This window comes from Octodon degus, unplaced genomic scaffold (genome assembly GCF_000260255.1).
Source record: "Octodon degus isolate 3935 unplaced genomic scaffold, OctDeg1.0 scaffold00087, whole genome shotgun sequence".
NCBI lineage: Eukaryota > Metazoa > Chordata > Mammalia > Rodentia > Octodontidae > Octodon > Octodon degus.
Window position 1 is genome coordinate 6,747,174 of NW_004524663.1, and position 8,855 is coordinate 6,756,028.

The 8,855-nt window shown below is 38.1% G+C and overlaps 1 non-coding gene across 1 annotated transcript; it reads left to right on the plus strand.

Moving 5' to 3' along the window:
- Window positions 1–3,944: 3,944 nt before the first annotated feature.
- On the plus strand, window positions 3,945–4,048 carry LOC111818331. The gene has a single exon (XR_002822352.1). It is a non-coding gene; the product is annotated as a U6 spliceosomal RNA (small nuclear RNA).
- The last annotated feature ends 4,807 nt before the right edge of the window (window positions 4,049–8,855 follow it).

An 8,855-nucleotide genomic window follows, 5' to 3' on the forward strand; every position in this document is an offset into this window, starting at 1 on the left:
AATGCTTGAGGATCATGGTGGAGGTCTGTGTGGATAATGTAGAATAAAAAGGGAAAGGGAGAGGTTGAGGCTGTTGTCAGAGTGAGGAATGCAGATTTAAAGACTAGCTTTTGCTAAGTAACATGAGAATGTACCAGCAAGTTTTTATCAGAGGTGATAAATGATTGCTATATTTAGAGTATTGATTTGTCTGTTAGAAGGTAAATGGTAGGGAGAAAAGAAAGGAAGCCATTTAGATGGTCTTTCTAAGAGTAAGTTGGCATCTTGGATATGAGTCACAGTAGGGATAGATGGCTGGATTCTGGACATACTGAGAATGTTGAGACAATAGCATGTGCCAATGGCTTGGATGTGGTAAGAGAAAACAATGGTCGAGGAGGATGTCAAGTTTTTTGACCCAAGCAGTTAAAAGAATGAACATGTTTACTAAGATATCATAGAAAAACTACTTTTCAGAATTTGGGTAGAAAACACAAAGTTGTTTTGAGCATGTAGACTTCCAAGGTGCCAAGTGGGGAGTTTGATATAAAAATATAGAGTCCATGGAAAACGTTAAAGCTGAAGATATACTTTTGGAATATGCCAGTATGTGTCCCTGTGAATAGGCATGAGGCTGACTGAAGTCATCAAGGAAGTGTGCAGAGAGGAAAAAAGTCTGAAGTCTAAGCCATGGAAATGTTCAACATCTAGAGTGTGTGGAAAGAAGACCAAGGAAGGCACAGGAGAGGCAGGACCCAGGGATAGCAGAAGACACACGAGGAATGTAGCCCAAAGCCAATGAAAGGGTATGATCAGCTGTTTCAAATGCTGCTGAGAAACCAATTAAGAGGAGAACTAAGAAACTGGCTATTGCATCGATCAAAGGGGAGACATTTGGTGGCCCCTGTGGTATAAACACTTGATTAGAGTGGGTTTCAAAAGAAATGGGAGGAGACAAATTAGTGATGTACAGCTCTTTGAAAGCTTTTGTTTGAAATGGGAGCAGAAATGTAGACATTGGTTAGAGGAGTATATTGTATCACATGAGGTTTTATTTATTGTTTTAAATGGGAGATATTACAGCACCTTTGATGTTGACACTGATGAAAGAGACGGGGAAAAGTCAATGTGGAATGACAGAGAAATTTGCAAGAGCGGTGTCCTTGAATAGGTGAGAAAGGATAAGAACGTTTGTGTAGGTGGAGGGATTTCTTTTGGATAAGGACATGGGAAGGAGGTTGGTGAATGCTAGAAGTTAACCTTTGTGAAGGAAGAGGTTCTGTATTTTGTGAACTGATCTCTGCTCTGCCCAGTACATGGAAGGTGATCAGTAAATATTTGTGGATGCCTGATACAGAGGCAAGTCATGTGAGCAGGTGATGGCTGATGGGAAGCAAGATTCTAGATGAATGCATGCACAGAGAGATTGCTGGATGTTTGGGGAGATCAAGGAATGAGACTGTGAAAGGGCTGGAGGTGAATGACAGAGTTACCATGCAGTGTGCAAGGCCCACCTTGAATTTATACGATGGATTTAAGGGGAGTCCACTTGGTTATGGGTTTTTCTCTAAAATGTCTAACAGAGTTGATATAGGTACAGAGTAGGCAGTATGTGATTTCAATGAAAGACTAGTGATTTTCAAATACAGGAAGAGGAGAGGGAGAAAGTGAGCACACATGTACAAAGAGATGAGTTTAGAGCTGAATTATGAAATCTCATTTGGATGGAGGGGAATAAAGATTTGATTGGAAAGTAGAGATCAATGAAATACTTCTTGCTTCCCATTCCCCAGATGAAGTTTCCCGTCCTCTCCCATATGCAGTTCCTCCTTCCTGGGCTTAGTAAGAGCTCCATCTTCCAACCAGCTCCTCAGGCCAGTCACCTAATGATCCAGTTGAGTTTCTTTTCTTTCTTTTGCATTCCATCTTGCATTACCAAGTCTGATTTATTCTGTACAGATCCACATACTTCTCTTAATCTTCTCATTACTATTTTAGGCCAATCCTTCCCTCATGTAAGTGTTTTTGGCTGTGCTCTTCTTCTTGGCTGTGCTCTTCTTCTTTGCAAATAAATTCTACATGAGGTAACAAAAGGTAAACTTTAGAAGGTAATTTGTATCAACATATTTCCATGTTATTTATTTATTTATTTATTTATTTTGGCAGAACTGAGGATTGAACTCAGGCCCTTGCACTTGCCAGGGAAGCACTTATTCCTCTGAGCCATCTCCCAGGCCCCATGTTTTTTTTAATTGTTTTTTGTGTAATATACCAACATCTCAAAAGCTCATCAGCTTATTTTATTTTACTTATTTATTTTGGTACAGGGTCTCACTACACAGCTTGGAGTCCTAGTGATCCTCCTGTTTTCAGCTTTCCCAGCACTGGGATTACAGGCACATACTATCATGCCTGGTCTTAGTGGCTGGCTCAGCATGCCAAGGGGCAGGGCCAGCACAGCATGTGGTTCTGGGGATTGAACGCTGGTCCCTGTGCTTGCCTAAGCAGGTGCTTAGTCTGCTTAGCTATCTCACCAGCCCTCAAAAGCCCATCTGTAATATGGCTGTTGTCCCCCTCTGTAACCTTACTCTCCTTTCTGTTCTCCTCCTCATTTTTAACTGCAATTTAGTCACCTTGCCTTCTTCTATTTCTTAGGTTTTTCCTAATTTCAACCCCAGGCTGTTGTCCCAAAATAGTCCTTCCATACTTAGATCTATAGCCTGGCTCACACCTACACATTCTGCAGTCTCAGCTTTCATTTCTTTTACTAGAAGATCTTTGCTTGGCAAACAGTTTCTTCTGTCTATCACTTTCATTTACTTTTCCCTTTTATAATTTTATATTCTTTAAATATTTAACCTCTTTCTATTGTCCCTGACTTTAATTTCTCTATTTTTAGCCTTGTATAACCCTACTAGCATAGAACCAGGATCATACTAAGTACACAAAAAGATTTATATAATAAAAAATGGCAATGTCTATGCCAAGAGGCATCTTAGACATGTACTTTCCCATTCTTTCCCTGAAACCCACTGTAGTGAAAATAAAGCAATGAAAATTAGAAAATTATAATAACAAGGAAGAGAAAAAGTGACAGAAATGAATGAAATATATATATATATATATATATATATATATACACACACACACACACACACAAATTTTTGGAAGATGACAAATAGATGGGAGATAGGTAATTGATTTAATGAAATGAAGCAAGCAGAAAATACTGCTTTGTCAGGATGAACTACAACAAATTATCTACTCATCTCTGAAGAATCATGCAAAGTTTCTAATGTATAAGAAGTTAGATTCATCAGTCTAAGCACCTGCCCGGAAAGGATCTGAGTTTGATCCTTCGTACTGCATGCCATGCCAGTCCTGCAACTGTCCAAGTTGCGTAGTGAGCCTCTGTATCAAATAAGTAAATAAGTAGATAAATAGATAGATAGATAGATAGATAGATAGATAGGAGAAAAAGAAGCTAGATTCATACCCTTCTGACTAGAGAGTTAGAGAGATCGTCTCTGGAGGAGCATGCCTAGAAGAAAAGATATAACTATATGTTCACGGGGGAAGGGACCTAAAATAAAAGTGTATCATCATAAAGTGAAGCCTATTTCTAACAATCAGAGCTTTTATTATTTGATTTTCATTATGAATGGACAGCCAAAGATCAATGAACAGCATGGAATGCTGAGACCATAAAAATGCCACGTACTAAGACTGTAGAAAATAAAGTGATATGGAGGAAACAGATGATCCAAAGACTAGAAAAAGTAATAGAAGATACCACATCTAGAAAATGAAAAAAGAGATACTTCAAAAAGAGACAGAATAAAAGAATTTAAAAACTAATGGGATCCATATTAAAACTAAGCAGAAGGGACCCATGTTGACAGTGAAGTCAAGGACTGTGCCTAGAAAGTGGAGGAAAAGATTAAATTCACAAGCAGAGGCCTTGAGTGCTTGCTTCAGTAGCACTTGTACCAAAATTAGAATACAGGGAAAATTAGCATGGCTGTTGTGCATGAATTATATGTATATTTGTGAGATGTTCTCTATTTTTGGAATACCTCTACAAAAACATTATAGTACTCTGAAAAAGGAGACTGAAGACAAGGTGAGAAAATGCCACAATGTTCTCTGTTCCTGAAACAGAGAACATAAACAGAAGCAATATTGTCAAAATGGTCATACTCCCAAAACTGTTATGAAGGTTGAATGCAATCCCAGTCAAAATACCAACAGCATGCTTAACAGATCTAAAGAAAAAAAGTCCTAAAATTCACATAGAACCAGAAGAGACCCAGAATAGCAAAAGCAATCGTGAGCACCCAGAGCAAAGAAGGAGGCTTTGCAATACCTGACTTCATTCTGTATTACAAAACTACAGTGATAAAACAGCATGGTCAGCAGAACAAATAGAGGGTACAGAAACACTCCCCCTTATACTAAGCTGTTTGAGCTTTGACAAAGGTGCAAAAGCAGCTGATATTGAGCAAATGGTATTGAGAAAACTAAACTGTAGAAGATTGAAAGTAGACCCATATCTTTCATAATGTACTAAATTAAAATAAAAATGGATCAAACATCTGAATATTAAAACAGAAACACTGAACTTACTGGAAGATAAAATAGGTAAAATACCTGAAGCAAAGGTTCAGGAAAGGATTTCTAAATAGTACTGCATTTACCTAAGAAATAGCAGCAAGAATCAACAACCAGGAGTCTATCAGACTAAAAATAAAATCATTATAGTAAAAGAATCAATAAATAAAGTGAAAGACAACCTGCAGAATGGGAAAAATATTACCTGTTATTCTTATGACAGAGGACTAATATCTAAAATATATGAAGAACTAAAATAATTGTACCAGTTAAAATGAAAAATCTAGTAAAAAATGCACAGGAGAAATAAGCATACACTCCTCGGAGGAAGAATAAATGGTCAAAAATGCATGAAAAAATTCTCAACATCTTTGACTATTAGAAAGATGCAAAAAAAAAGAAAGATGCAAATGAAAATAATGCTAAGTGCCTATCTTTTCCATATTTCTCCAAAAAGAATGGGCATTATCATGAAATAAAAAATAAATGCTGACATGGCTATGGTGAAAAAGGAACCTTCTTACATTATTGGTGGGGATCTAAACTAATACAACCATTATTGAAATTAGTTTGGAGATTTCTCAAAGAACTAAAGATAGAAATCCCAAACTACCCAGCTATCTTCCTTCCAGGTATCTTCCTCAAAGAGTTTAAGACATCAGTCAGTGATGTATGAGTACCAATGATAGCAGCACAGTTCACAATAGCTAAATCCTGGAGGCAGTCTGTATACCCAATAACAACCAACTGCATAAATAAAATGTGATAACTATATAATAGAGTACTTCTCAGTTATAAAGAAGGACAAATTTGAGACATTTAGAGGAACTTTGATACACCTGCAAAGTATAACTTTGAATGAAATGAATCAGGCCCACGGGCTTGTATACCATGTGATATCTCTTGTTTTTTTTTTTTTTTTTGGGGGGGGGCAAAGTACAAACCAAGAGAAAAATAAAGGAAGAATAGAAGGATACCAGGGAATAGATCTCTATTCTATTGGGAAGGAGTCCAGGGGACCAGGGTGAGGGACAAGGGGCCGGGTTTGGGGAAATAGGTAGAGTGAAAGTGTGCCATGTAAGGAATCTTAATAACTTTAGTGAATGTGGCTGCTCATTACAAACATGAAATAAGGTTATTAACACCAACAAGAATAAAGAGAGAATGGGAATTAGAGAAGGAAGGAGGGAGGGAAAGAAAGGGGGTTAAAAAAAAAAACCAAAACAAGAAACCAGCTGTATCATGTATGTGCTTCAACTCCTTGAGATGACTGTAAAATGCAAACATGCACTAGTAAATTTTAAAAAATAGTGAATATTTATGTGCTCTATATATTGTTTTAAATTTTGTTCATTTTGGAGTTTAAATGAAAATTTCTACCAAACATCTGTGGCTATAGAACTTCAAAAAGAAATCTAAGTGTAGGTAGGGGTTATAGATGTACATTTTGACAGGCGCTTATGCCCCTGATCTAGCTCCCCAGCCCTTATATGTACATTCAGCGGAGAAGAATAACTCCTGTCTTCATATCTGTAAGGTTATTTCATCTGCTTCCAGGAGCTCTGAAGATACAATTTTAAAAATATATTTATGGCCTTTCGGCTGGAACCGCCATCTTCCAGGAATTTGCCAAAATCACTAACACAAAGGGCAAGAGGAGGGGAACCCGGTATATGTTTTCCAGACCTTTTAGAAAACATGGGGTTGTTCCTTTGGCTACATACATGCGAATCTACAAAAAGGGTGATATTGTAGACATCAAGGGAATGGGTACTGTGCAAAAAGGAATGCCTCACAAATGTTACCATGGCAAAACGGGAAGAATCTACAACATTACCCAGCATGCTGTTGGCATTGTTGTAAACAAGCAAGTTAAGGGCAAGATACTTGCCAAGAGGATTAATGTGCGTATTGAGCATATTAAACACTCAAAAAGTCGGGATAGCTTCCTGAAACGTGTCAAGGAAAATGATCAGAAAAAGAAGGAAGCCAAAGAGAAAGGTACCTGTGTTCAGCTGAAACGCCAGCCTGCCCTCCCAGAGAAGCACACTTTGTGAGGACCAATGGAAAGGAACCCGAGTTGTTGGAACCCATTCCCTATGAATTCATGGCATAAACTGGGGACGTTGCTCTGCCATTCAGTACCTAATTGGCAGCTTAAGTGTTCTAGGTCCCATGTAAAAATAAAATCATCCTGTGTTGTAAGGGTGGTTTTCTTAGTTGAACAGGTATGTGGTGCCTTCTTACCTCAGAAATATTTGCAGCAGATTTTCACTGTACCCAGTAATTGTGTCTAGCCTTTACTCTTCAGTATTTTTTTGCTGAAAGATACTGCTGAGGTATTGCGCAGGTGTATACCCAAAAATTTAAATATTTATAAAGTATTTATATTGGCTTGAAGATCCTGTAAATCATCATGGGGAAAAGATGTATCAAAATAAATGGAAGTCACTTCAGAAACAAACTTAAGTCCATTTCAGTTAAATAAATTGTTTAAAGCAAAAAAAAAATAAATTAAAAAAATATATTTATGTATTTGGTACAGCTTGGACTCATAGTGATCCTCTTGTTTTCAGCTTCCCTAGTGCTGGGATTACAGGCATGCACCACCATACCTGGTCTATGGCTCAGCATGCCCAGGGGCAGGGCTGGTATGGCATGTGGTGCTAGCGATTGAACCCTGGTCCCTGTGCTTGCCTAAGTAGGCACTTAGTCTGCTAAGCTATCTCGCTGGCCCACAAGTTTTTTTCTTTAACTTCTCAATCATGACTATAGCTATGTCATTTCCTTAAAAAATGACCAAATTAGAGACCTGGTACAGAAATTGGGGAATGAAGCAACACAATAGGATTTTTCAGAAAGATGAGAGTATTTTTTCCAATAATACAAGAACTGCCTTTCAAAAAAGAAGAAATATAGATCCCTATATTGTAAAAGTTCACTAAATCCCTAAAACCATTGCTAGAATAGGGACATGTTCTCATGACAGGAATGAGGAGGAAAACTGAAGACCACCCAGAGTGGAAAGCATAAATCACAAAGCATGAGAAACTAAGACGGCATTCTTTAATAGCAACATTAAAATCAATCCAGAAGATAATAGAGCCAAGCCTTCAAAATTTTGAAAGGAAGGAAATGATTTTCAACATAGAATTGTGTCCCCCAGGAGACTCATAAAGAAGGAATGAGGTACAGCAAAATCACAAGGCTTCAGATATGCAAATGTTCACAGGATCTACATCTCATGCTTCTTGGAAGTTATTACAAGATATGGGGCACATGAAACAGGAAATACAGTGCAAGAAAGTGGTAAGGAAATTTTCAGTTGGACAGGAAAGAAAAACCAAGAATGTCTGCTCTTGGAAAGGTTAGAGAGAGCAGTGGGCCAATCTGGTGCAAGAGGCAGAGTCAAAGATGCAATTAGTGAATGTGCCCATAAATTTGAAGCTACAAAACATAACACTGAGGAATTTTGAGAGAATGTCCGACTTCCTCGCCATTGGTGCCTAGAATGCTAAGTGGATCCCAGGGAAAGTTAAAGGGTCTATGACAGAAGAAATATAACCAAGCTTAATACTTACCACACTATTGAACAGGATTTAGCAGTCATAATAATGTATGTCATAAATGAAAGTTTATATCAGTGGAGTATAGAAAGGGTTAGTGGAAGAATAAGAAAGTACTGTGAAGGAGCTGAAGTCTCCTCTATCATGATGGAAAGTCAATGTATAGTTGTAAAAATTAAAATTGGGAATGTTATGGTTTGTGTCTAGGTGTCCCCTCAAAGCCTCATGCAATCATTGGGCGGACTTCTAGAGTTTGTGATTAACTCATGATCCACTGGGATTACGGGTGAGAGTGCTGTTGGGATTATGAGTGTGAATACTACTCCCAGTCTGGGGCAGATCAACTGAATGCAACTTAAGGGAAACAGACTTGCTCTCTGTAGCCGCTGCTGCTGCTACTCCTCCCTTTTGCTCTCAGCTCTGCTGCCGCCATGAGCTGCTGCCCTCTGCCATGCGCCACTCTGCCTTGGAGCCAGCTGAGTATGGACTGAAACCTCCAGTAACCATAAGCTAAATCAACCTTTCTTTCCTTTATTTTGAGTGTCAGGTATTTGACCCAACAACAAGAGAAGAGTAACTAAGAGAGGGAAATAATAATGTTATTATTAAGCATAATCTTTAAAAGTTTTGAAAGAACAATAGCTAAATATGTTGAAAGTGTTTATTTCTGGGAAAGAGGATGATGGTGAGGAAGAGAGA